A 27,757-nucleotide genomic window follows, 5' to 3' on the forward strand; every position below is an offset into this window, starting at 1 on the left:
CTAAATCCATCTTCAGGAGGAATTTCACACAGAAGTTCAGTGAAAGACAAGGAAATAGCATCCTTTGCGGACCTGCGGGGAGAAAGTTCAACACCATCCACCAACATGTCCATTAGCCGGTGGGTAAACTTGAAAAAAGGAATGGTACAGCTCAAAATACTGTGGCTGCAGCTTGCCCTGTGTGGTCTGGTTGTGCCAAGTTTCCCTCTAAACGGTTGTTCACGCTACTCTGGTAGCAGACATTTGGGAGCAGCGACACAAGGCACAGCTGCAGGGCAGGTGATACACTCCCTCCCTCCTGTGTAATTTCTTCCCTGGCTACTTTGCCCACCATCAGATTTGATTAAAATCTCTCAAACAGCATTAAAAATGGAAAGAATGCTGCTAATAATTTTCATGGCTGCTGACTACAGTAGGCATCTCGTGGTTCAATTGTTAGGTCAAGCTGTGGGGCCATCCTAACAGAAGTGTGAGATGTGTTGTGCATAGACAATCAAGCCTGGTTCTGCCCCACAGTGATTCCCCCACCCTGGTGGGTCTGCAAGAGCAGTGGGCCTTCAGTGCCCCATGGATGAGACATCACAACACAGTGAGAGACCTCTGTAATTGCCACTGCTGGCTGTCTTGGCAGGGGGGCTGAGCACTGAGCTCTGGAAGAGGCCTCTTTAGCTAAGGGCCAGGGCACACAAGCAGCAGCGGAGTATGATTATTTGTGGACAGACAGCTGACAGCATGCTACAAGGCTGTTATTTCAGCATATTTCACTGTCATTTAAAATCAGGGTGTATATTTAATGCTAAAAAAAAAGCTGGAAGAAGGCAGCAGGATGAGGGTCTGAAATGGAATGTTGCAAGAAAAAGGGAAGTTTCCAAGAGCTACGTGCCTGGGTATTGCTCCGGGTGGGAGGCAGCTTGTTTTCCCATATAAGCTCTCACCTTATGCCCCACTAGTGAGACCTGGCCAAAGCCCACCTTCACCTGCTCTTGACTGCGACCACTAACACATACCTGGGGGAAGTATTAGAGAGGAACCGTAGGTAGCATGGTCCTTCCCTTGGCACGACCTCCTGTGCATCCACCCAACAACTGGCATCGGCATCTCGGTGAATTTTAGTGGACCTGGTAAGTGCAGTGGTTCTGGCTCTTGGCCGTGAATGCTTTAATCACCTTACTACTATTTGTGTCTCTGCAGACCTCTGTCACCTCCCCCTGCCATCTCTTTTCTGAGCTGAGGCATCCTCCCACATGGAGACAGAAGCTGTGCAGTATGCAGAATCACTGGTTAATCTGTTCTTCTCTGCATATTGCCTGTGCTTTCCAAGAGAGGGTGATGAGACCCCCCACAGGAATCATGACGTAGGTGCATCTTCTTTTAGTGGTGGCAAAGCTTCACCATCTTTTCCTCTAGCCAGCCTTTCTGTAATATTTTCAGGGATCCTGTGTGCCTTCATCCTGAGCCGGCATTTTAAAAGCACGTCCTGCAGTGGCTACAGGTGAAATGACAGATGACTGTGAGAGCAGAAAGAAGCATGGTGTGCTCACAAAGCAGAGAAATGCACGTGTGGGTAGACACTTCTGTGAGTTCTCATTTTATGCTTGCCAGTGTATTATCTGTACTTGCAGAGCATGCCCAGTGTCCCTGTGGTGCACATTCATTTGGTCTGCCTTGGAAGTGTCCTGACTGTAGTGAGCAAGAAAAGACGAGCAGAGCATTTCCAAATACTTGGTTGTATCTGAGACCTCTCTGAATTACTGTTTTACATGAATACTTTGCTAGAAAGAAAGAGGAAGCATTGGTTTGGATTGTTGATTACAGGTGTTTCACAATGACCTTGGTGTTGCCTGCAAGCAGAGTCAACCATGTATCAGACACCAAGGTTAAGCAACAGCAGTGCAATCTGGCCTTGGGGTTATTCCGTGTACATCCCCTGCTCGCTTCGTGGTTTTGAATTTCCCTAAAACAGTATTTTCATAAACCTAAGCAGTGAAAACAAAATCTCCCTTCACTGCATTGTTACTCCTTTTTGTAGATGTTGCTGTCTCTCTGAGAAGATGAATTTGATCATGAAATGCCATGTTCCCAGTCCTTGACTCCTCTGCTCCCTGTCTGGAGACCTCTGTCCCCTTTGTGTACGTTTGAATAGAAAACTCTTGTTGGTAGCTCAAGCAGGTGTTGTACAGTACGTGTGTATGTACATGTATAGGTTCATAGTACCTGTAGATGAGACGGCTTCTTCTGCTTCACAGAGAGCGGAACTTCTGCCAGTCGATCACAGCTGCCATGGGGACTGGATCTCCAATTCTTGTTCTTCTTTTTGTTTGTTTGTTTGTTTGTTTGCTATGTTGTTCTTACTAATCCAAGTACTGGCCCTCTCCTGCTCTTGGAAATTTCCACTGGCTCCACGCATATAGGACCTCAGGATTTGACTTCATCTGTTCAACCTGCTGTGCTTGTCAGGTTTACTCTATCAATTTTTATTCAATAAAAGAGTTAAGTTGGTAACCCTGGACTGCACTCAGTAGGAAGCTGAGTCGCAGCTCCGCTGGCTCTGACATGAAAATAACACGCTGCAAGGGTGAGGTTTTAAGGCCTATCACTTGGATTTATGTCTCTCTCCTCTATGGAGGTAAGTTAGTCTTTGTCAGAAAACAAAAAAAGAAAAAAGGAAAGGAGTGTAAATAGAAATGCATTAATTTAGGTGTCTAGACAATAGCTGTAGAATTAAAATGATTGAAAACTTAGAGTGAAATGGAATTAGGGGGAGGGCAGCAGAATTCTCCTGGGCTTTATGCAAGAGGGGCTGTTCTGCTTCTGTGGAGAAGCTAAGAAAGTTCTGAGATATTTAGCTTACTGCTCTGTTTTGCTTTGTCATGGGAAGAGGGATGGTATAAAGGGAAGGCAGGGGGCAGAACAGCTTTTATGTTTGGGCATGGGCTGGGAGAAATAACATGCTGTAAATATTGCAGCTGACACAGCAGAGGCCCATTTGGCCTGGAATATAGGGCAATAAATGCAGTCAGGTGATTCAAGGGTGTTGTGCGTAAGTCTGCCAGGTAGTTAGGCGAAAGCAGATCAGGAAATAATTATGGCTGATAAGGGGAGCTTGTAAGGAAGCCAGCACCTTCTGTGACCATGAAAGGCTTTAATGATTAACTATGATGGAAAAGCTAGAAGCACATTCTCCCTTTTCACAGCAGTTACGCCCAGCTGCTCTTCTGCATCATTAACTTCCGAGTGGCCTGGACGTCGTTGCTGAGCATGAACCAGCTTTAATTCAGGGCAGCCTCTGGGGTATGAATGGAGAAGCTGATTGCTTCTGAGAAGGGCACTGTTTTTGGCGTGCCGTGCCTGCCCAGCTCTTGTGGCTTAATTTCTGGTGCAACCCAGACCTTGTGGAAACCGGCCCAGGGTGCTGTCCCATGGGTAGGGGACTGCAAATGACAGCAGAACGTGGCCCAGGTATTCAGGGCCTGCACACCCCCTGACACCGAGTGTAGCTTTCCAGGACCTGACGTGGATCCTGCGAACATCTCCTCCTTTCTGTTTCCTTATGCAATGATGAAAACAGCAGATGTCAATAAAAACAGCTCTTGCCAATGCAACACAGAATCGACAGTCTGTGGGTATTCCCCTGCCACAGCATTTACAGCTCAATATGGCACTAATACTTCTCCTAACTTGCACTGCCGGCTCCAGCTTCCACGGCTTGCGCAAGAGGAGTGAGCTACCACCATCAAAACTTCCATTCCCCAGAACTGGGAACTCACCTTCTAAGCCACTTTGGCTACATTTTCAAGGTGCTGTGAGCACAAGCTTGCACCCTGGGAGACGAAGTAACCACAGACCCTGTTAGGAGCAGCTGGTGGTGCTCAGGATAAATGAGATGGGATCTGAATATTCAGGCTGTCAGCACTTGCCAGGGTTGGGCAGGGATGTGGACCACACAGCGAAGTACCGCAGAGAAAAGTACCACGTCTTGTGCTTCTTGTAGCTGTGTCTTCTGTCGGCAGCTGAGCTTAACAGTGAGGGCTGAGCTGTGCCCCAGCTTGGCAGGCACTGACCTGTCACTCCAGCTTTGCCCCGTGTAGGGAACGGGCCCTGAACATCGAGACGGGGCGGTGCTAAATGCAGATACTGGGAAGGGCACTGGAGCACTAGTCTGGGTCTTGAATAGCCTATCCTTTGCAATCCTACCATACAGCTGTTATTATAGCATTTGCTAATTGATTTTACTTGATTAACACTTGCTAATTAATTTCTATTAATTACCTCTCATTTAGAGACCTGTGTGATTAGGCACAGCTATAAACCTCCGCACAGCACACCTCCTGAATGACAGCCCATGTGCAATTAGCAGCAATTTTCACTGCTCAGAATTGCCTCTGGCAGGACAGGGTGCTGGCGAGCCCGTGGACTCGTGCAGCACGTAAAGGTGTGCAAGCAGTCCTGGGGAGCGGGGGAAGTTGTGCTGGTGTGACCGTCCCCAAGCTGCTGTAACTCCCGTGGCGGTCTGCACTGCTGTACTTGCTGAATAAGCTTGGCCTACATGCAGGCTCAATCATCATTTCTGAGAAAATTGCATTGTTAATTCGTTGTCTGTAATCAATAGGCCATGGCCTTGATTCTGCAAGACACTTAGGAACATGGCTAACGTCCATTACTCAGTCTGGTACCTTGGTGGTGGTTTTGTTTGTTTGTTTGTTTTGCTTTGTTTGTTTCTTAAGGGCCTGCTTTTGCATTCAAAATACTTTGTGCTAAACTATGTCTTTTGTGCATAAAAGGGCATCAGCTGTGGCCTGGCCACGAGGTGCCGTGTGCTCCCAGAATGAATACGACCTCAAAGCTGGGAGATGGCAGCATGTGGAGAACAAAAAGCTAATGCAAGCCAACAAAGGGCAGAGAGCAGTACCCGCCAGTGCATTTGGCCTCTTGTGGCCTCTTTGCCCACACAAAAGGTTGGCGCACATACCACAGATTACGGAGAAGAATGTGTAAATTTGGTTAAAAGCAATTGTTCATTAGGCTTGTAGCTGAGTTTCACCTATTTTTAATTCTGTTCTGCTTGAATAGCTTTTAATCAGTTTAATACTTATCCTCCCACTTTGCTTATTGTTACATATCCTGTTCAATTATGCATCTTCCAAACATTTGTTTCCCCTCCCAGATCTCCTGTAATGACCACTAGAAAGCTGATGAAAGGGAGGCAGAGTTAAAATCGCCTTGAGAGAATTTTCTAGTGACTGCCTTAGCCTGAGCTCTGGCGAGCGGCAGGAAGACCGGTACGCTCCAGCCACTGAGAGGTTTTTGAGAAATTACCTCTGAACTGTATTCACTGCAGTGGAGCAAGTGCTTCAGCAGCAGCTTTACCTCGAAGCATACAACCAGCCTCCTCCTGCTTGACAGACCTGACACTGGCAGTTCACTTTGTGGCACCGGTTCGCCTGCCGGGAAGCTTTGCCCTGGGCTGCCGGCAGCACGGAGGGAGAGTCCGAGCTTCGGTCTGCGGCTGGTGTCAGCCGGGATCGCTCTCTCGACTTGGAGAGAAGTGATGCGATGTGTACCTCCACCGGAGGACCTCAGCAATGGCTGGGTTTTGTTACTGCAGCACCGAGTGGAGAACTACGGGGGCCCAGGGCATCTCCCCGCATGCAGGTTGTCACGTCCGGCGGTGAGCCTCGTCCCTGTGCGAGGTGGCAGGGGGACAGAAATGTCCCTGCGCCGTGGGGCTTGGTGAGCGTTGCGGACGGCTGCCAGATGCGCCTCCGTCCCACCATGGCGCCGGTCTCCCTGGTTACATGGCAGCCAGCGAGGACAGGCGGCAGCGGCAACTTCGCCTTGGGTTCAATGATCCTGTCTTAGGGCTCAGTGCTTATCATGACAAAAGGCTGTTCTCAAAGTCACTGCAATTAAGTTCGCTAATTGTCCTGGTTTTAGAGGAGCTGAGTGTGTGTAAGTGGGTCACAGAAGCGGTCTAGTTAGTGCCGCCCCTTTGTTAAAGCAGAGGACTCCTTGCAGGGGGAGATTCACGAGATCCTTGGCAGGGTGGCCCCACAGACCCTCACTGAACAGGGTTGGCCTACATGGACGTGGCCAGGCTGCACTCCTCTTTGGAATGGCAGAGAGATCTGATGGTAAGGAGTGGATCTGAGGGCGCTGGCTCGAAGTCAGTCAGGAGGTGCTCCCATACTCCTGCCCCACCGCTGCCTGCACGTGCTGCTGAGAAGCCGTGCGTGGCTCCGACAGATCGCTCCACCCCGGCACGGCTCGTCTTCAGAGCCCTTCCCGTGTCCTTGGCCACTGGAAATAATTTCCCTTCTGCTCACAGCCCTGACCATCGCTGCTTGCTGTGCTTGTAATGACTAGAGAAAACAGGAGATCAGTGGGAGATGGAGGTGGAGCTGTCGTGGGATAGGTTGCTCGTGCAGCACCCCGCTGCTCCCTGCCGTGCCTCGCAGTGCCCGGGGTGCTCTCGGTTCCTCTTTTGAGGTGGTTTTGCATTTCCCCGGGGGAACTACACATGGAGTTACGGTCATGTTGCTTTCAGCTGGAGCTGCTGGCTGAGCTGAAACCAAGTGATTCAGATTCTGGGGAGTGATTCAGAGTCAGGCTCTGTGAGCAGCTTCCCTCACTGTGTTCAGCTAAATCGAGGGGCTTTTTGGCACTGCTCTGGCTTGAGAATTAAGTTAGTGGTTTTATCTCCGTTAGTTCATCTCTTGAAGCGGTCAGAAGTGATGTGATGTGTGCTGAGATAAATGGTTTAGTTTAAAGGTAGCCTAATTTGCTAATTTGCTAAAATGCATACCTTGTATTCAGTACGCTGTCCTCCTGTAATTTCAGCAGCTTTGGGGTATGCACCTGATGTTGGCAGATGAGAGGACCTTCCTCTGCTTAACGTGATTCCAGAAATAAGCCTTAGCTGATGACTGAATTTAGAAGGCTGAAATCAATCCCCTGATGCTTTTTATTTAGTCGAGTGTCCCAACGGAAGGATGAAAACATTGAAGAAAAGTAAAGCTCCATGGGCTATGGGAGGTTAGGCCCCTGGGGTGAAGTTTGGAAAATACTGGAGGGAATAAATGTGAAGGGCTCAGAGGCTTGTGCCATAGCTGGAGATGGCTTGCATTGTCCCTGCTGAGAGCAGTGTGGGGCTGCATGCTGGGGGACACTGTCTTTGTCGTAGCTGGCACCAGCTGCCAGGCAATTATAACGCAGAAGTCAGAGCTAGAAAAGCACTGTGGAGCCAGGAGGGTGTTTTCAGCCCTCAGAGGGACCACTCCTGCAAAGTGTGGAGGCACCAGCTGAGATCAGGCAGGAGGGGATAATGCTGTAGTAGAGGAAAGGCTTTGTCTTTGAGTCTGATGGGCTTCAAAGCTCTCACAGTGCTGGAATTTGACTTAAAAATGGAGAAAAAGAGGGTTTCCCTGCATTGCTATTTCCCCAGACTTAAGCACACCTTAGGTCTGGTTGGTTTTATTTTGTCAAGCTGGGAGAGCCAGGCACAGCTGGACACGAAGTCATGTATTCTTGGCAGCTTATGAATTCTCTTGTGAATGTATGGAAAACATGTATCATTATTTCAACTCCCAGTGCTGGAAATAGTGCAAATAAATGACTGTGAGTCAGAATAAGGTGAATCAGTGCAAGTTAGCTCTACTGCCAATCGTTTAAGAGCACAGACGTGACATGGGCAATTATTTGGCTAATTAGAACAGACCTTTGAGTGTTGAAATGCAGGGCTTTCAAAGGAGCTTAGCAGAATTAGGTGCCTAAGTCCTTCTGCCGTCAGCAGGAGGTGGGTACATCCTACCTTCCTTTCAGTGCTCGCCTTAGCAGAATACACAAGGCATTTTATTCGGATGCTGAGGGAGCAGCATTTCCAGCGGGTGCCTGAGCAGCATGCTCCTTCAGGAGGGACAGGGCGACTCCAGACCGAGACCTGCAGCCTGAAGCAGGTCCTGCTATTACCCTCTTCATCAGGGGACGTGAGTCGGAAGAGGTGGCAGCTCTGTTCCAGAGCCTTTGCCAACACCACTTGGAGAGGACATCTGCATGTGTGAGAAATGGCACTGCCCAGCTTAAAATGCTGGGCAGGCAATTAGTCCCATGCGAGGGTTCAGACAGAATTAAGACGGCTTCCCTTTGCTCCACTGGCATGCCAAGTTTCTCTTGTTTAGCTTGCAGTAAAGTTGCCCAACATTTCTCAAAGGCGGGCTGCGTGTCGGAGGTGCTCACCCAGACACTGATGTTTCCAGCACCTCTCTGCAGAACCCGGTGCTGTGTCCCTGACTGCAGCAGCCACTGCACATCTTTGCAGCCCACTGAATTTCCCCCCTGCTCCTTTCTTCCCTGGGGAGAATGCGTGGACTGGTGCTGTGGATGTCAGCTGGGCAAGAGTTAAAAGCTGCTGTGGAGCGGTTGGCTCACCTTTGAAAGCATGGTGGGAGATGTTTACGTCTGATCTCGTAAAGGATCCTGTTTTCTTGCTGGCAGCACAGCCTGCTCCAATTAGAAAACAAGATTTGAAACAAGGCCTGGAGTCAGTCTGTCCCCTGCTGCGGCAGTGGCACTGTCACTGCTTTTGTGGTAAGTAGGGCAATTTCAGTGCCAGTCACCTCTCTGAATACAGCCTTGCAAAGACATGTGCAAAGTCATTGATTTTCTTTACACCCAGCATGTTTTCCTTCTGTGGGATCGTGGAGCTGGCAGGACCATCCTGCCTGCAGAGGATTTGCTTCCATTTGGGCTCTGGCCAGCCAAGACAGGAATTCTAAGTGCTCACTGCTTTATGGCTCATCTACAGCAGTGAAACTTGGTGCTTTCTCCAGCAGAGATGCCCCAGGGGAGTTATTTGCTGGTGGTTTTTTGTTTGTTTGTTTCCTATGGGTTTACCCAGGAAAGATGAAGGAAGAATGGAGGCATCCTCACCAAACCTGTGACAATTGTTGCTGCAGTTGTGTCCTGAGGCACTGTGGGCACACGAGCACCAGAGATGGTAGTGTTACCTGGGATGCCATAGCCTCAGCTACCAGAGTGCCTTCATGTGTTGGACAAGGACTCAAGGTGAGGGGACTGAAATGACATAAGGCCACGGTGGAAGTCAGCAGCATGCTTGGGAACTCTGAACTGTCCCCAGACAGCAAGGCTCTCTGGTGTTGCGTGGTCCTATTGTGTTGCTTCTGCGTTGTGGAACTTTCCAGGCCAGTAGTAACATCAGCGCATGCAGCAGCCCCTGATGAAGACTCTCTCTGGCAGACTTGTTAAGGCCATACATACGATTCTAGCAACCACAGCATCCTTTGGCAAGAAATGACACGGTGGGAAGTTGTGTTGTGGGAGAACCAACTCCAGAGGCTGCCGGAGGGGGCCAGGAGCTTGTTGTGGAGAGAAGAGAAGAACCCCAGCCTGGTCTGAGGCACAGGAGTCACTCATTAGGGTCCTGCCCCATGCAGGGTTCATACAGAAGCTCATCCAACCCCTCTTCTGAAGCACAGGCTCAAAAGAGTTGCTGCCATAGTTGCAGCCCCAGTCTCTCTGGCACTGTTAGTTTCCCGTTGAGAGACTGTGCCCAGATGTGCCATCAGATTGGTACATGGCTGATGGGTCCTGGCTTGGGAATGCGGTGGCTAGAATGGAATAAGTCAGTTATTTGAAATCCCTGTGCACTGCTCCATAATTAAGAACAAAAGAGAGGTTTGCTATTAATTAGCTTTCATTGACCTAATTTTGACCCTCCAAATGTTGTTGCAGTGCACTGGGTCTCTGAGAAGGCATGTCATCCTCTCCAGGGAGAGATTAATCTTCATTACTTCTTCTGTATTAGCCTGGCACTCTTTGTTAGTTTCTCATTAATGTTCTGGCAGATTGGAGCTGCCAGCTGAGGAAGTAACGCTCACAGAGAACATTATGAGGAAAATAGAGCACTTTCATATGGTACAGTAGTGGTACATTGCAGATGGGCTGGCAGCGACGATTGTTGGTCATGGATAGCACTGGGTGCGCAGCAGGTTGTGATAAACCATGCTGCGGTTTATTCTGTTCCTTCCTTCATCCAGTCCGGCTTCTCCCTGTGTTCGTCTCACCCATGTGTTGCTTCAAGCCACTGGAGTTCCTGGGTCCTGCTTTGGTGAGTTCCCTCCATCCTCCATCGCAGAACAGCCCCTGCCTCGCTCCGTGGAAGGAAGCGGTTCTGTTGCTGGGGACTGTTTAAGATGCGAGCTCGGTCTTCCGAAGTCCTGTTAATCAGGATACAGCCCAGTGGTTTTTAACCCAGGATGAGAGGGGAGGAATTCAACAGAGGCTGCTGCACAGAATTTTTCCAAAGAATGGAGAAGGTGGAGATCCTCCAACAGGCCTTAAAATCAATTCCAACTGGTCTTTGTTGAAAGGAAGACGAGCACCAAGAAACCGCGGTGTTTTGCTGCTTTGTGAGCTCCCTGGGACATCTAAACGAGGAGAGGGGCTTCAGCTGGTTTCCCCCAGTGCTGTGGGAGTTTGCTGGTGTCTGTGCCGTGGCCCTGATGGGAGAACAGAGCTGCTCATCAGGAGTGCTGGCGTGGTGTTTGGTGCCAGTCTCAGAACTGGGTCAGAGAGCTTCTGCCCCGAAAGGGCAACCCTCAGCGCCATTCTGCAGCGGGCAAAATGAATCATTTCTGGTGACTTACCAGGAGTCAAGCGGCCAGGTCTCCTGGCACCCAGGACTGGTGGATGTGCTCTGCTCCGGACTTCAGAGAGCAGAGCATGCTGCTGGAGCCACCTGAAGTGCTGTGACAGGCGTGGAGGTTCAGCCTGCTGTTCTCCAGCAGCTACTTCAGGGGCCCGAGAATCGTTATGGAGAAGTGATTCATTTCTTCACACGTGCTGCAAATGCGCTGTGCTTCAGGGTTACAGCAGTCTGTTGCAATGTAACACCGGGTTTCATTGAAAGGTCCAGGATCAAGGGATTGTCTTTTTTTTTCAAAGTACAATGCGGTTGCTGAAAGATCCTGCTAAATGTAGTCCTTGAAGGCTCCAAATTTCAAAGGGAAATAACGAGAAGCAAAAGCATATTTACAAAAATTAAATATATGTTTTTTCAGGTCTCTTGTGTATGTATTTTGCATGTTAAGTGGACCAGACGAGCGCAACCCCCTGCTTTCTGCAGGGCCAGGGACAGCTGTGCAAGGGTAGCTGAGGTGCAGCAGAGGTGCGAGTGGGGTGTATTGTCTGTGAGGAAACCTGGATGCAACTGAACCCAGTTTCAAGATATTTCCTCCTTTCTGGAGTGCCCCAGGGCTTTGTGGTTGTTTTGTGAGATGCAGGTACTTGGGACACTCAGGGTGTGTAAACACAATCTTCAGCTCCGTTGCTTGGATTCAGAGTTTCACTGTTTGGACACATCAGCTGCTTGGTATGTTTCTAATCTCCAAGTGGATGAGGGCAGTTCTGACGATCAGGCTGGAGAGGTAAATACTCACCACTACATACTTCAATGCTACTTTGTACAAAGGCCTAAAAATGTGATTTATTTTCTCAGCAAACATTCGTGCCAGGGAACATATTTGCTAGGTGGCTGGCAAAAAGCTAGAGCTGAAGGGATGCAATCCCATTCCAAGGTAACTTTGTTTGCACCTTTCCAATACACGATGACAAGTGATTTTGTGTTCTGCTCTCTCTGCCCTTGTGCGTGAACTAGGGGAGAGGAGATTCCTGCTGGCTCAGGCAGTGCTTACCCTCTGCCTCAGCATTAACTGAGCGACTGGACCCATTCAGACCTGGGCTGGGAAGACAGGGCTTTTTGCTGACAGAAAACGGAGCTTTTCCAGCAGTAGCTTGCTGTCCAGGCCTCTCATGGGACCTTGAAACACTGCTGCAGTGCTCAGTGGGAATTTTGGGGGAACCTTTGGCCAGACAGCATGGTGCTGTATTGTCTCCACCCTTCCCATGGCGGGGAGGCTCTGGTTTACAGCGCTACAGCTGTGCTGTATCGACGGGGGATGTAGGCTGGTGAGAGAGGCAACGGAAAGGCAAGGCAGGCAAACCACAATTTCCGAGAAATATCACAGCCATCTTTCCATGTACAAAGAGTTTTTGGATGGAAACACTGTCATTTGTTCTTAAAATAGAAATAAAGGTGGCAGTCCTACTTTTCCTGTTAAATCCTACTGCAATGGAAAAATTCTGATCATACCTACCTATTAACAGCAATTTCTGTAGCATTCAGAGCCGCCGATTGTCAAACACGGCCCATTTTGGTCATTGTGGGTATTCTCCCATTAAGAGAGAGCCTTCACCCTAACAGTCCCAGTGTTAAACATAAGAAACAAAAATCCCTTTGTTGAGATGAAAGATGTGGCTGGAAGGGGGAGGAGTATCTGTGGCCTCAATGTGGCCAGTGCTGGCAGAGGAGACACTGGAACGAGGGCTTGGGTGCTGCTGAGATGCTGGACCTAGGTGTGGAAAGAGCAGAGCTGCTGCAGCTGCTGGAGATGAAGAAAACGCATGTCAGAAATGTCTAGACGAGGTGGAAAACTTATTACAAGTATTGGGGGGGGGAAAAACAAAGAGAAACAAAGAACCAGTAGATTGCATGATTATATGCTGCCTAAGGAAGACAGGTGGAGATCATATAATTCCCTGGGGAAACTTTACATGAAACAATTATATGTTCAGTTGGGTGCACTCCATTAGTTTTTTTTATTATTTAAAAAAAAAATGGGTGAGTGCTCAGAAAGTGTGGAGGAGGGTAGTGAAGTGCCAAGCTGAAAACCTTTTTTTATATCTCTGTATGTACCATGTAGTGGGGGAGAAAGAACAGAGAGAAGGATGCATTTGACATGTGTCAGAGATACCAACAGCTCCAGTAACAATTTTAAGGAAATTAAAGGGAAGCGTTTTAGAGCCCATTTTTAAGTCTCAAAAGCACTTAAAAATATAGAATATAAGAAAACCTCAGCATGTCAGCTCCTTTCATATCCAGCATGTTAGGCTCAGAGAGCCAAGCCTACATCAGTACACTTTTACGTGATGTAAAGTTCATCAGAAGCCATACCAGAGCACGGGAGAACCTCTGTGCAAAACAGCTCCTTCCAACAGGCCGAAGCTCTGCAATCCCAGAGTAGGCTGGGGATAAAGGGAGAGGGCTGGGGCTCCTGGATCCTGATGTATCAGCTTCCTGCAGGTACAACCCCTCACGCTGTGGCTTACTTAATCCTTCAGTTTATCTGGACAGAGGAGTTCCCATCACTGCATGGGGTTTGCCTCCCCACTCCCTGTCCTTTTTGGCATACTGCTGCCATGGCTCTGGCCCCGGCCATGCTCTTTACCCTCACCTCAGGGCAGCTTGGAGGAGGTCAGGCTTCTTGCAGCTCTTAGCAGCCCTTGGTGCTAGTTGAGCCACCTGGAAAGCGGGGCACCATGAGGAAGCGTGTTGAGAAGCGACTGGAACCAAGGCTTCGCAAGCACAGCTCAACTTCCTCAGTTTGGTTTCTCATGGTCTTGCAAGGCCACATAATGCACAGCGCGGGGTGTGCCCAGTGCTCTTCCACTGCAAATCAAACAGCACTTGGCTGTCATCGCTTCGCTGTAACAGCACAGGGGCGGTTTTCCATCAGGACCATGTTCTCTTTCATTTCTCTCCCTCATTTCAGTCTCTGCCCATCTCATGGGTATTCTCATCCTTCTCGGCTGTGACACACCAAAGGTGGAAGCGGGTGTGATAAGACAGCACTGTTGCCTTTTGGAGTTCCTTTGCCTTGCCTGCATAATACTGAAGATCGGGCAGCAGGTGTAGCTTGATGCAGAGAGGAGCCACAGGGAAGGACACCAGCGTCTAAGCAGGAGAACAGGAAGAGTTGTGTAAGAAAGCAAGAGAAAAGAAGACACTAGCGTGTTTTCATTTCCTCAGGAACACATCCCCAAAAAGAACCCACACAAGAGGATGAGTCATCCACAGAGGATATTGGCCTCTCTGAGTTGCAGCTGCTAGTTTTTAATTCTATAGCTTTAATTTGCCAGACAAATAAAATAAGGAAGGAATGACTGGATAGGATGCGTATCACTGTCACTGTGTAGGAGTCTCCCTCTTCAAGCATGGATGCATGATCTTGGGTGTTGGATATCAGACCTTTGAGCTGAGTTGGTCATGCACAGGTGAAGTTGGTGCATGCACATCTCTAGGCTTCAGGCACAGCTTTGTCAGAGCGTATAAAAGCATATCATTGGTGAAAATGGCAAAAATAAATTTTAATATTATCTCTCCTTTTAGAGTACTTCGACATTAATCAGTATCCTTCAGATGAAGCCCTACATAAAAAAATGAAGCAATACAGATCTTGGAGGAATGGCTGATACTCCAGAGGGCCATGCTGCCATCCAGGGGGATGTCAACAGGCTGGCAAATAGGCGGACAGGAACCTCCTCCAGTTCAGCCAAAGGAAATGCTGAGTCCTGAACATGGGGAGGAGCAACCCCAGGCACTACAACAGGCTGGAGAACAACCAGCTGGAAAGCAGCTGGGGTACGAAAGACCTTGGGGGCCTGGTGGACACCACATTGAACGGGAGCCAGCATGAACTGGAGCCTCGTGGCAAAGGCCAGCAGGGGTGATGCCAGCAGGCAGAGGGGGATGATCCTTCCCATCCTCTCAGCACTGGTGAGATACAGCTGGGCTCCCAGTGAAAGAGAGGCATGGACATAGTGGAATGAGTCAAATGAATGGTCAAGATGATGATTAAGAGCTTGGATCATCTAGCATATGTAGAGGGGCTGAGAGAGCTGGAGCTGTGTTGTCTAGAGACAGGAAGGCTCAGGGTAGTGGGGGACTTGTCAACGGGAATGAACTGAAACACCAGAAATTCCATTTAAACATAAGAAAAAGCTCACTGGGAGGGTGGTGAGACACTGGAATTGGTTGCTCTGGGAGGTTGTGGAGTCTCTGCTCTTGGAGATATACAAAACCCTACTGGATGTGATCCTGAGCAACATTCTCAGTGTGACCCTGCTCTGAGCAGAACGTTTGGGTGACGTACCGAGCACCCTCCTGACCTCAGTGGTTCTGTGATTTTCTTCCCAGTTGTTACCCCTATGTAAATCACTGAGCTGTCAATGAGTTCAGATGATCTGGTGAAGAACTAAAGAGGTTCTGTGTTTAGCATGAAGGTCCACGGGTCTGGAGTGGATTAGCTGAGTCAGACAGCCAGTCTGTCAAGTGGATAAACAGCCCTCTGCCACTTCCTCCGAGGTCCTCCTTTGGCACACTGAGCAATAGGAAGTCACATGCCGTGGTGCAGAGCAAACCCAGAGAGAGCTTATAATCTCTAGGTCTAGGAACTGGTTTTGTTATATGAATAACAAATTGAAGAGCAAGGCTGTAGCGAGATCTTTTCCATATGTCAGCTGAGAACCTCTTCAGTTATCAAATAGGCTCCTATTCTCTGCCTTTAGCTGGAGTGAGCACAGAAGGTGGTTTTTCAGAGTTGGTTGCAGACACAACACGGGACATTTGGCAAAGGTACTAATCTGTAAGTTATTAATCGCTATTAGGATATTTCATTTTAGAAGAAAGAAGCGTGGGAAGAAAGGCAAAGCCAGTATTGTGAATATTCAATTTGATTATAGCTTGTGCTGTTGATCTAAGAGGAATCCTGCTTGTTTTTCCAGTGACAGTTACAGCTTGGATGCTGGGATTTCAAGGTGTTACTCTATTAGCAATAGTGGGAGAATGGAAATGAAATCCTGTCACTTTTTCAGGACACTATCAGAAGTAGTTTGAAGATGGGACCACAGCCCAGGGGTCTGAGGAAGAAGGCACAGAAGTCTTGAAGGTCAGCTGTAATCATGAAAAAAGTCTGGGAGATTTCCGCAGGGTACAGCATGTCAAGGGCTCTGCAAAGCTAACCCAAATTCGGGCTGCTTGGGGATAAACTGATACCTTAGAAAATGGACAGGAATTGAAACCACCCAGCTTCTGCCTTGGAAGGTCTCGCACTTCCTGGGCTAAGCCAGCCTTGAATGAACTGAAAGTGGCTGAGAAAATGTTCCTTGAGCATCTGTTTTTCTAGGCTTTTCCACTGTTGTGTTTCCTTTAAGGCTGTCTCCGCTTGTTTTGCTCTGTGCTGAGGTACCCAAGCGGGTGACACAGGGATACCAGTGACAGGGGGCAGGTTTGGCACTTTAGCTTCTAAAAACCTCCAGCAAAGATTTGTGAAAACATGGGGATTCTCAGTAAAATACTGTGGTTTTGTTGTTGTTGTTTTGTTTGTTGTTTTTTTTGTTTGTTTGTTTTTAAAGTCAAGGAAGTCATCAACCATAAAGTAACAGAAAAGAGCTCTGCAGCAATTTGTTTTATCTTAATGTGGCAAGCAGACAATCCCTCCCTGGCCTCTTCTGCTCTCCTCATGGATAAGAGGATATGGCTCTCCAGAGGCAATTTAAAGGTGGAATGCACTGTCCCCGTTGCCCCAACTTACTAAAGACTTCTAACTGAGATAACATACAAACTACTCACACTAATGCTCGAGAGCCAAAAACTGCCTTGTGGTTAAAACAGATTTGGCCAAGAGTCTGTTTTTGAGTCCCAGCTCTGCCAGCAGCAGTCTGTGACATTGGCAAGTACGCTTCCCTGGTATGGGAAAGTACTTTTCTATGAATTTCCCTGTATTATACTCTTCTTCCATTAAAGCTAATCCTGTCCTTTGAATATGTTATTGGTTCAGGTTCTGCTTTGTTTCCTGTTGACCATACATATCAAATGAGGATGGGAGCCTCTCACCCCATCTGGCTGTTCTTTGTAGGTTCAGACTTTTAGTTTCCAGCTGAAGAAGCTAAATATTCCTGGGGCTGCAGCGCTAGGAAAAGCTGGTACAATCACACTTGTGGCAACCAGGGAGGGAGAAGACACCAGCAGGACACTGCTGTCTCATCCACCGACGGCTGTTATTTCTGATAGCGCTAACTGTGCTCTCAGAGAAAACCAGAGCAAAAGGAAAGGAGTATTTGGTCTAGGAAGAAAATTGTGATGGTCAGAGATGAAGGAAAAGGAATGACTGAAATCTGTCCTGTCAAACATCTCTGAGTCTGCTCCGTGGTCCCATCTGCAGCCCCGATGGGGTGTCAGGCAGGACCTGGATGTTAATGAACACAAGGAGACTCAAATGTGGCAACTGCTAATCGCAGGCAACTGTGGGAGTGATGATGCCAAGATTATCACTGTAACGCCAAAAGAATCTGACTGGAGTGCTTAAAATTCAATCACGTAAGATTGTATTTAGAGCCTGTTCTCACCTCTCATGGTGTCTACGCAAATCCTGCTTGACTTATCATCACTTTTCAAAAGTAGGCACGCTTTTGAAGTTTGGAGAATTCAGGTAGAATTTTTCCCCACCCAAACTACTGGTTATACCTGGCTGGCCCTTCCATGTGCTGGTGTCGCATCTCACATGTGAGGATGTTGAAGGTCCTGTGCTGAATTGCCTTGCAGATTGCATTGTCCCTCTCTGGCCAGGGAGGTGTTGGGAGCTGGTGGCTGGGCGTTTCTGCCAGCAGGCACGGCTGGGAAAGGGCTGCCATGTCTTTGTTTCACTTTGAAATATGTGCTCAGGACACCACTGATACCAGAAAATGCTGTTCCCTTGGATGGGAATAAATCGATATACAAAAATCCCTCTCTACCAAGTAATGCTTAATATATCACATTTATGCATTTCTATTGGCCTCAGTGTTATATACAATTCCTGCATGATTTCTGTACAAGGTAGAATTGCACCAATGGTTTTTCCCTCAAAATGTTATCGTGCTTCTGCAGGTGCAGGGCAGTGGAAGACAGTTGATAGACCAGGCTGAAATCTGATCTGGGGATTTCATCAGCCTCATGTCAAGTTAATCCTCTGGGAACTCGATGGAACCCGTGAAGTCATGCCAAGACTTAAAGTTGGCGCGAAGCTGGAGGGATGAGTCCGGCCGCCACCTGAATTGAGTTGTGGCGCATGCGACAAGCTGGCTGCTGCTCGGGTACAGACTCTGGCTCCTGCAGTCCACCCTCTGGTAACCTGAGCGAGAGGATGAGCCCTGGTACTTTGAACATTGCGCAAGAAGGGGCAGTGCCCCCAGAGGCATGTGCCCTGTACACGCACGTATCCGGTGGGGTGGATGGAAATGCACACAGACCTCTTTGGTCTCCTCCTGCAGTAACCCGAGGCCCTTGGAGATTCCCATGTCCTTGCTCAGCATGTGCATTGTCACCATGGGAAGATTGCTACGTGTTTGCGGCAGTTAAAAGTTGAGTGGAAATCATGCCTGGACACAATCTTCCCTTGGCCTAAAGCACTGTATTTGGGAATGTCAAACCTCCCTGTCAAGTATTGCATCAGGAACAAAATGGGTGGTTTTTCCTGTTGATTTAGCCAGCCTGACCCCTGACTTTCCATAAAGGTCACGTTACAAAGGAGAAAGCTGCAGCCACAACCTGCACATACCTGCAGACAAGCCTTTGTTCTCTCTGGGGTTGGTGGGGAATTTCTCTGTAAAATATTCAGTTTTCTGGTGGTGCTCACCGATAGGAAGTGATGTGCAAGAGCCCTGTCCTGGCATAGCTCTGCCCTTCAGATGCTGAAGTTATCTTTTAAGGGGGGTGGAGCCACATTTCATGGGGAATTATGAGAGTTTGGATTTATAAATAAATAAATAAATAAAAAGTAAATGTAACTGAACAAAAATGCAAGCAGCAGTCCCTAACAGGTGGTTTCGGCTTCATTTTCCAGCTGAAAAGATCGTCCTTCTCCAAAACAGGTGTTTTGAATGACTCACTGTTGTCCTACCCAGCTGGAGATTATAAGGTATCCCAAAACCCAGAGCATGTGCATCAGCTGGCTTGGGAGCACCAGCTGTGCTCCACCAAGAGCTTCTCTTCCCCTCTGTTCATGGGTCTGTTCCTGAGTGGAGCTAGGCTGTGCCCAGAGCTCTTGCTGTGGGCTGGGGACAGCAGGAAGAAATGACATTTGCATCCAGCTGATGGTACGGGTGTTCTGCAAGGGGATGAAGGATGCGTCAAGGTTGGTCTCTGTGCTGCAAGAGGTCTGGCTTGTCCATGGGTAGGGGCAATGCTGCCTTTGCCCTAACTTTGGTGTCTGCTACAGAGCCATGGGTGGGGGAGAGCTGTTGACTTGGTCATGTTCAGTTTCTGACAGTGGTGTGCAAGCTACTTTGGTCTGGCAAAACTCTGAGCTTCTGTGCTTCCTCTAGCACGTGTTCAGGGTGAGAACACAGCTACAGGGAAGCAAAGGAACCCGGCACCGAGTGGTTTTGTCTCTTAGGTACTTCAAGTGCTCTATCAGCGTTTGTGCTGAAGACATGAGGTGGTTTCCAAGATCCCATAAAGAGCGAAGGAGACCTAAGGTTAAATAGGGCTCTTGAATGCAGGTGCTCTCAACTGCAGCTGAGTTTCCCCTCAGAAGAGCTTAGGGTGATGATTGGTGTGAGGAACAAGCCTAGGTGATGCGTGTTTCTGCTGTGACCGTGTCTGCTCTGCGCGTTTGGTGTGGAGTGTTTTGCTCCTTTAACGGCCTGGGTACAGGCAGGTCTGCTTCCAGGCTCCAGCCTGCTCCCAGCTACGCATCCCACTAGTTTTAATGGTGCTTGCTTGGCTGCTGCATCTAAATAATCAGGTAAAAGGGATGGTTAAACACCTCCAGCCTTGCTGCAGGTGTGTGTATGTCGGTAGCCAGCTTCCTACAGGAATCTCCCAAAGGTGTAGAAAAGGTGGGGACTAGCTTGCAGGTCAAGGAAACACTAAAAAAACTTCTAGCAACTGTTCCTTGGCTCACGTGTAAGTGTTTATTTGCTGGGCTGCCACATGTTGCATGGCCAGAGGGGTGTTGAAACTTTAAAAAACCTGCAGTGCTTGTGGACTGAACTTGAGGAGAATATGTACGCACATGCCAAGTCAAACCTCTCTATGTGTCTAGGGGACCTGAACTGGAGAATTCATTGCATAATTTGAATTGTTTTACAAAAATAGACATTTCTGGGTTTGGCATTGGAAAAGATCTCTCGTATGAATACATGAGCGTCCAGTGTGGTTGGTCTGGAAAGGAAATGGGGCGTATAAGGTTGCCTTAAGTAGCTCTAGTGCTCTGCTTGTGCTCTGTCCTCTGAGGCAAAACAGGGGTGATATTTTAATCTCCGGTGCAAATTTGATGCTTAAAGACTTGAACTTTTAAGTAATTAGCTAACCTGGAAGTATTGAGGCAGCAGTATAGCACAGAGATGGCAGCTGAGGATGAAGGTCAGTTTGGCCTGCCTCTCTTTCCGAGGTGAATCTTTCTGAAAAAACAGAGACTTGTAGGTCAGCAGTTCTTCAGCCCTCGCAGCTGGCCTTGCATGTCACTAGAAGGAAAGTACGCTAGCTTTGTGTTGGGCTGTCTGCTTCGTGCTCATTTCTCATGGAGAATGAAGTCGTTCTGAAATTTAAAATACCAGTGTTGGTAGCTGGCCAAGGAGCTGAAACTAAGTGTTAAACAGGGCAAATTTTTGTTGTCTTGTGTTTTTTCCTCAGTGCTGTCTTTGGGACAAAACTGCTCAAGTTTGAATTTGGGAACAGGTTTAGTCAAAAAGTACTGAAATATCAGCCAGAATAATCTGGTTTCCTGACTCCTTGCTTTCAAAACACCCATTTTGCTTCTAAATTTGTGGCTTAACTGAAGCCACTCTCCCTGCTTCCACTTTGGACTGCAGTAGGAGTCCTCGGTAGCTGGACTGCAGAAGCAGCAAATGCCCATGGGGTGCCAAGGAGGCTGTAGAGAGAAAAGACCTAGAGTTATGCGACAAAACTTGAATGGCTTTCTCAGACCAAGCAGGGACAAATCAAACTGCTCAGTGATTCTGATTAGGAGGAGCTTTGAGCTCAAAGGGAACGTGAATCGCAAGTCTAATTTTCCAGCTTCTGTTATGTTTCTCCCTAAGACTTCTGAAATTAGGACTAGGCCACGAGAATGCACTAAAGCTAGCTGCTTCAGCGTGTGAATTATTTATTCTGCTTACAGAAAAGCTGATTCTCTCCAGCAAGTGGCTTGTCCTATTTTTAAGTCACAGGGACGGTCTGAACCATGTGCTGCTCCAAGTCTGGCATCAGAGGTCCCTGAGGAGCAAACGCTGCATGGCGCATGGGCCTGGTGTGACCACAGTGCCTCGGGCTACGCCATGCCAGGGAGGTGCCAGCGGTGGCATCTGTCATGGAGCGTTTGTGCCATCTGATCTGGCACCTGCATTCATTGGAACAAGTGCATGCTCAGCCTGCATAAATGTTGGCCTCTAACCTCAGAGATCTGACCCAAACTCACCAGAAGCTGCTAAGTTTCCCAGGGTTTTCTGTGGGCGGTAGAGCTGGCTCTCATTAACCGCAGGCTGGGACAAATCTTGGCTGAAGCCACCCTGGTGGTGAAAGCTGGACGGCCCTGTGTATCCGGGCTTTGCAAGGGTCTCTTGCTGTGCAGAGCAGTCTCTTCTGTAGCTGGGGACACCTTGCAGCCTGTGTTGGGTGACAAACTTTTCCCATCTGAACAGTTTTGTCACCCCCTGCCAGCAGTTTTTGTCAGATGGCTTTTGTTCTTGGTGCCTCTGTTGGGGAGGATTTGGTGCAAATTGAACAAAAAGATGGAAGTCCAAGGGGCTATGAACAGTGCAGTCCCATCTCCTCTTCCAGGTACCTGTGGGCTCCTTCCCCTGCATTCATCTGCCTGGACTTCTGGTGGGTCCTGGAACCATAACCCATTCCTGACTGAGTGCTGAATAACCAACGGAGGCATGGGGGAAGGATTTATTTATGCAGATGCCTTTCTTCCTGCTTTTTACTGCAGTCAGTCTTGGTCTCTTGTGGAAGCTTAGGTTTAAACATCTGGTGCTGAGAGTTAAGAGGAAATGTGAGTCTTCCATCCAGGCAGCCAGCTTTACTGTGCTTGCATAAACGTCCATATAATGTATTTGTTTAAGCCCAAAATAATACCTCGAATTACTCAACGTATTTTGTTCACGCACAGCCTTTTAATTGAAAGCCTGATTAGTATTATAGCCCAGGTCTTCGTATCTTGATGACTGTGCTCCATCCTCACGAGCTGGTGGCTCTCCAAAAGCTGGAGCTGCATGATCAGCAGCCACCCTGATCCAAGCGCTTGCGTTTGGCAGAGGCGCAGCCTGTTTCTAAAATTGTCTCAGAGATCCTTTTGCATGGGTTTGTATCTCCCAGGCGGACTAGCCGGGTGGTATTTTATATGGTGTGATTGTTTGTTTAGCTAATGAAGTAGGAAAAAACAGAGAGCTGAGATCCTTGGCTCTATGCACCAGCTGTCAACAGGCAGCCCTGGGAGCAGAGTAGTGAGGACCTAGCAGCCAGGGCACTGAACTGGGGCTCCAAGGGATGGTTTTGATTCCTGACTCAACAAAGTTGTGGATGAAATGCCGAAAAGGATGCCTCAGCACAAAAAGAGGAGGGAGATGCTGGGAGCTGCATGCTTTCCCTGGTTATCTCACAGGGAGGAAGCGCCGTGATGGTGTGTGCTGGAGCCCAGCTTTTGTCTGCTGCTGCCTGCCCAGAGCGAGCATGACCTACTTCTGCAAACATTTCCAGAGACTCCCTTCTGGAAGAACTTGCCCAGAGAAGTGTGGTTTCCCTCCCTTGTGGCTTGTGCCCTACCACGTAATTCAAGGCTGTTCCTTTAGTTGTTTTTATCTGTTGCTGAGGGAGCTAGTGAGAAACTCCTGCCTGGAGGAGCTCTGCTGGAGAGCAGAAAGCACAAGGAAAACAATAAAATGTCTTCCTGCATCCCCCTCTTAGTCTGCTGGTTTGACTTCAAGTGCGAGCTGCCATCATTGCCACATGGAGCAGCCACATGAAAAGCACCACTGAACAGTTCTGAGTTTCTCAACAAGAAACACAGCAGCTAAATATATTTAATCTGTGGGTATTGTTCATCTTGGCTTTAATTTCCTGTTCTGAAAAGGTTTAGGAATTTAAACCCATGAGTCATTACTGAAGCTGTTAATGCTTGGAGCCTTTTTCAGAAATGGAGATAAAGGAACTGATATTAATACCAGTTTAGCATGAATTCGGCCAGAACAGCTCTGTGAGAAGTTCACTGCCATCCCAGAGACATCACTTGGTCTCTGACCATCTTGAAAGCTGCCAGGAAGCAGGTAGGTGGATGAGATCATTCTCCCTGAGGTGAATAGGATGCTTCCCACTTAAAATTTAACTTGCCAGAGACTTTTTTTTTTTTTTATGGGCTGCATCATCCCCATCTGGAGACTTCTAGAGCACAGTACTGCTCCTTTGTTTCTAAAAATTGCAGCATCTATTCAAGCAGTGATTTCTCAGCATGTAGTCATGAGATTTCTCTGGGGCTAGAGGTCATGCACTCGATCCTAGTGAATAAAAGATTGGAAGAAAACTTTCCTCGGTTCAGTCTAGTTGGGCCTTCAGGTTCCTGCTTGTATACTTGCAGGTCCTGATACATTCTCCTAAAGATCTGATGGTAACAGGCTCCCAGATACCTCAGAACCAAGGTCTGGCCATGAGCTGTTTCAGTGGAGGACGTGGCTTCCGTTGCTTTGGAAGCCGAACAGGATTTAGGATAGATCAAGTCATTCATCTTTCAAGAGCCTGGTTTTGCTGCAAGAGCACAAGAAGCTGCCTTTGACTCTTCTAGGATTGAACTAAAGGCAAAAACAAAGTCCAGGAAAACTTCAGAAAGATCATAACTAATGACTTGTAATCGGAATTGAAATAAAAACTGTGTAGGGACTGGTATTTGTTTTCCTGCCAATTTGGTTTTAATTCTAGAATGTCATAGAAATAGAAAAATCCAGATTGGAAGTGGCTTCTGGAGGTCTTCTATCCTAATCCTCACAACAAAGTCGACTGCCTTCTGGGGGATGTTGATAGACATGACTACACAGGAGGAAGAAGCTGCCTCCTCTCTTCTTGTTTGGGTCTCACCTTTGGGTAGCACAGAGGCAGAGACCTACAAAGCAGCTGCAGGACCTAGGAGCTCCAGAGAGATGGAAGACGCTTGGAAAGAACAAGCTTGGTCCTCTTAGCAGGCTTGATCTAATGACTTGTGCCCTCTTGTGTGAGACTACATCCATGTAAGTTCATCTCATTAACTTCATTAGGCAAACACAAAGCAGCAGCAGCCCAGTGAAATGAGAGCAAGGAAGGGGTTGTTGCAGTAGGAATAGATTCATCAGCTGCATCCCAAGCAGTGTTGAAAAGTTTAGCTGGCCGGGCCATGGAGGTACCTCGTCCTCCACCCAAGGTGGGCAGCAGGAGTCAGAAACAGACAAGAGGCTGAGAGAAGGACAGAGCTCAGTGCCCCTGGGCTGCGGTTCCTGTGATGCTGGGAACTGGGGACGAGGGGTTGCAGGGAGATGCCGTCTTGTGTGTGCTTGTGCTCTGAGTTCTTGCTGTCAAACGAGTGTGTGGTGGAAGAAAGGGGGTCAGCAGCGTGTTGTGGCAGCTCGGGATGTGCTCCATCAGGAACGGCTGCAGCCATTTTCCATCAGATTTCATGTCAGGTGTTGTGGGGGGAGAGCTTGCAGCAAGGTGCTTTTACCTAAGGCCTTGCAAGCCCATTTGGGGCAGTTTGGCTTTGCTCTGAAGCTGCAAAGCATTGAGGTGTGCTTGTTCCCTTCCTGCCTCTGTTCTCCATTGTCAGCTCAAGTCTCAGAGGCTGCAGCCCATGACTGCATCTCTTCCTTTCCCAGAGCACTCTGGAGCCACTCCTGCTCCCGGAACAAGCTTTCACAGAGCTAGCAAGTGTCAGGCTGTGTCTGAGCCTCTGGGGCTGTCTCTCCGTTTGTTTAATGATGCGCAGCAGCCTCATCTCTGACTTTGCACCCTCAGGACAATAATCCACTCCGAAGTTCAGGGCAGCCAGATATTCTTCTGAGATGAGACTGCGGCTGGTGCACTGTAGGTTGGAGATAGTTTTTAAATTATTCTTCATTCTTGCATTATGGCTCAAAGTGCTGCTCTGAGATCTACAAGAGGCAGCAAGCTTGCATGAGTGTCCTTGCTTGTTGTTCTCTGAAGTAATAGGCAGGCTTCAAAATCTGGATACCTTGGCATGATCTGGTGGGGAGGATACCAGCTTGAAGGCTGGGAGCAGAGAACTTTTACCAAACTCTGCTGCTTGTTTCACGGGCAGCAGCCTCAGCCAAGCACCTTTGCTTTCCTGTTCTTTCCCCCATTGGCATAGCAGGAACTGTTCAGATCCTTTGTGGTAAGAGGGCGCGAACACTCACGGTGCTGCTGTTCTGTAAAGCTGAAAGTAGGTTCACGGTGATGGCAGCAGCATTTGTTTTTAAAAGCTTGTTAGGCAGTTTCATGAAGCAGCAAGTGGTGAATGGCTTGCTGTGTTTGCTAAGCAATCCAGAAGCACCAGTTTCAGTAAATACCCGTGGCAAAACAGACCACCTGGGGCAGCTCTGGAGCTTTCATGCATCCTCTGAATGCAATGCGGATAATAGAGAAAGGAAAAAAAAAATCCTGCTTTAGGGAAGACAGACCTCAGGAGTGTGCTGGCTTCAAAATCCTTCTTTGCTCCCTGCCTGGTTCCCTGCCTTCCCTGGGACAGAGCTGTGTGGTGGCTGGGTGTGCAGGCCAGGTTGCCCATGTGATGAGCAGCAGGGACCATCTTGCTGATGAGCGAAACACCTCCCAGGAAAGGAGGGATGTCCCAAGGGTGTGCTTTGCTTTTAGTGTCCCATTGAATGCAGGGAAGTGTTCACCTCCTGGGATGGTACGAAGAACTGTTGTGTTTTTCCCCTAACTGATGACTCTTCCTTTCTGTTCTGGATGTGGAGGTCACAGGTAGCAACTCCAACTCGTTGTGGCTCACGTTAAATTTTATACATAGACAAAGAGGTTGCCCAAATAGCTTGGTTCTGAGCTCGATTCCTTACCCAGCATGAGGTCCTGCTGTGCTGTGGGCAGTCCAGGCCTGGGGTGCTGTGAGCAGGACTTGGTGGAGCAGACGGTGTGTGGCCCTGCGGCGTGCTGCCCTGGGTCTGCTGTCATCAAGCCTCAGGGGAGAGGCTTCGGTACAAAGCGTTCTGGTTTGCTTGAGCCTGCATTCAGGCAAGGGGCTCAATTCCAATGAGACAAGGTTAAAACCCGCTGAAACCGAGTGAATTGTGAGAGTGATTTTTTGTGTGCTTGAGTGGGTTCAGCCGAGTGGGAGCTGATTTAATTTTTTAAATGGAAGTGGGTGGGTGTTCAATACAAACGTGACCATTTTTAAGATGCTTCCTCTTGGGCACCCTTTAAAAAATGGCAAGCTAACTGATGATAGAAGTCTGGGCTGCTGTGGTCTGTACCTGCCGTACCCTTGTGGAGGGGGAGAGTGCTCAGAGCTGCAGAAGGCAGGACTATGTTTGAGGCAGTGCCTTGGAGGGGGAAGGGTTGCAGATGCGTGGGGGTCCTTCCACTTCCATAGCACAGCATCCTCTGGAGCTTATCCATAGGCAGACTATGCAATAAGCCTTTTCAAATTCCTCCATTTGCATCGCAGTGGTAGCAGAACAAGGCAATTATCCCCGTTATAAAAATCTTCCCCTGCTCTGCCTTATTCAGGGGTGTTCAGGAAATCTGGCTCTCCCCCGCTCCCCCTTTCTCCTAAAGCAGCATGTAGCATCTTTCTCTTGCCCCAGCAGATGGATTTGGGTTATTGTTTGCCCAGGGTTATTGCTACTACCTGCTCTTTCAGCAGGAACCCCTCACACACACAGAGGAGAACAAAGCCCGCAGATTCCCGAGGTCTCCATTGATGCAGAAGGCACCGAGCGGAATGTGAAAGAGATGACAAGTGCAGCGCGATCCTCCTCCTCCCCTCCCCTTCCCTCACCCTCCGATTCAAGGAGCAGGGGCTGGTTTGTGAATGAGGAGCTGAAACTCATTCAGACAGAATGAAAAACTGATAAAGGCTGCTTGCAAGCCGAAGTCAGCTACGAAAAGGTAGCGGTTCTCAGGAGGGGGCTTAATTCCAAATGATTCATCGGTGCGTGACGGATGGAAGGGGCTAATAAAATATTACAGACTTGCAGAGCTTTGATCTTCCTGCTCTTTCTTTCTTTTTCCCAGGGGTGCAGGCTGTGCTGTTGAAATGAATAGGGCGGAAATCTCATTTGGAAAAGGCTACTCTGGCGGCAGGGCTTGTGGAGAGGAGGTCAGGAGTCCTGGTCCAGCAGTGTTCTTTGGTGCTTGCTGGATTTTAGCCCTGGTGCATTTCTGTAGCCTTTGCAGCACCTGCCCCCCTTCCCATTGCACCAATGGCAACCTGCTTGTAGGTCGTCTGGAGCAGGGATGGGGTGAGAACGGCCACTTCACAGCATTGCATTTCTTTCTGGAGGCTTGGGACTATGTGCAAGAAAGAGTAAAACATATTTCTATGTCAAATGTGTGCCTTCCTAATTTCTGTTCCAACTGCAGCAGCTCTCAGGGACCTAGCAGCCTTGAGATGGGGCTCTCAGCAGCCACCAGCTTTGAATTTATTTTTGTCTTACTGTGACTAATCTTTAGGATGAATACATTGAAGTTTTGTCTCCGTGGCTGTGATGAAGAGCAATTTGTTTTCTTTATAGAGAAGTTGCTACTGTAAAAGCCCCAGCCCCGGGGCTTTAATGGAAAGACCACAAGCATTGGTAGCATGTTGAGTGGCCTCCCTGATTTCGCGTCGTCTGTCTGCTGTTGTCTGTCAGTCTGGCTGTCACTGAACAAACAGAGGAAAGTTAG

At 48.5% G+C, this 27,757-nt stretch overlaps 1 long non-coding RNA gene across 3 annotated transcripts in view; it reads left to right on the plus strand.

Annotated features, from left to right (window-relative positions):
• LOC118173156 overlaps positions 1 to 27,757 on the plus strand; it is a 192,705-nt gene that overhangs the window by 59,226 nt on the left and 105,722 nt on the right. The window contains exons 5-6 of one of the 3 annotated variants that reach the window (XR_004754061.1): positions 8,894 to 9,060; positions 14,243 to 14,818. The exons of 1 other annotated variant lie outside the window; for it this stretch is intronic. This is a non-coding gene — a long non-coding RNA (uncharacterized LOC118173156). Of the gene's footprint in view, positions 1 to 8,893; positions 9,061 to 14,242; positions 14,819 to 27,757 lie in introns of those variants that run through there. One more of the 3 variants, XR_004754063.1, reaches the window with a different exon arrangement.

This window comes from Oxyura jamaicensis, chromosome 12 (assembly GCF_011077185.1).
Source record: "Oxyura jamaicensis isolate SHBP4307 breed ruddy duck chromosome 12, BPBGC_Ojam_1.0, whole genome shotgun sequence".
In the NCBI taxonomy this organism is placed as follows: Eukaryota; Metazoa; Chordata; class Aves; order Anseriformes; family Anatidae; genus Oxyura; species Oxyura jamaicensis.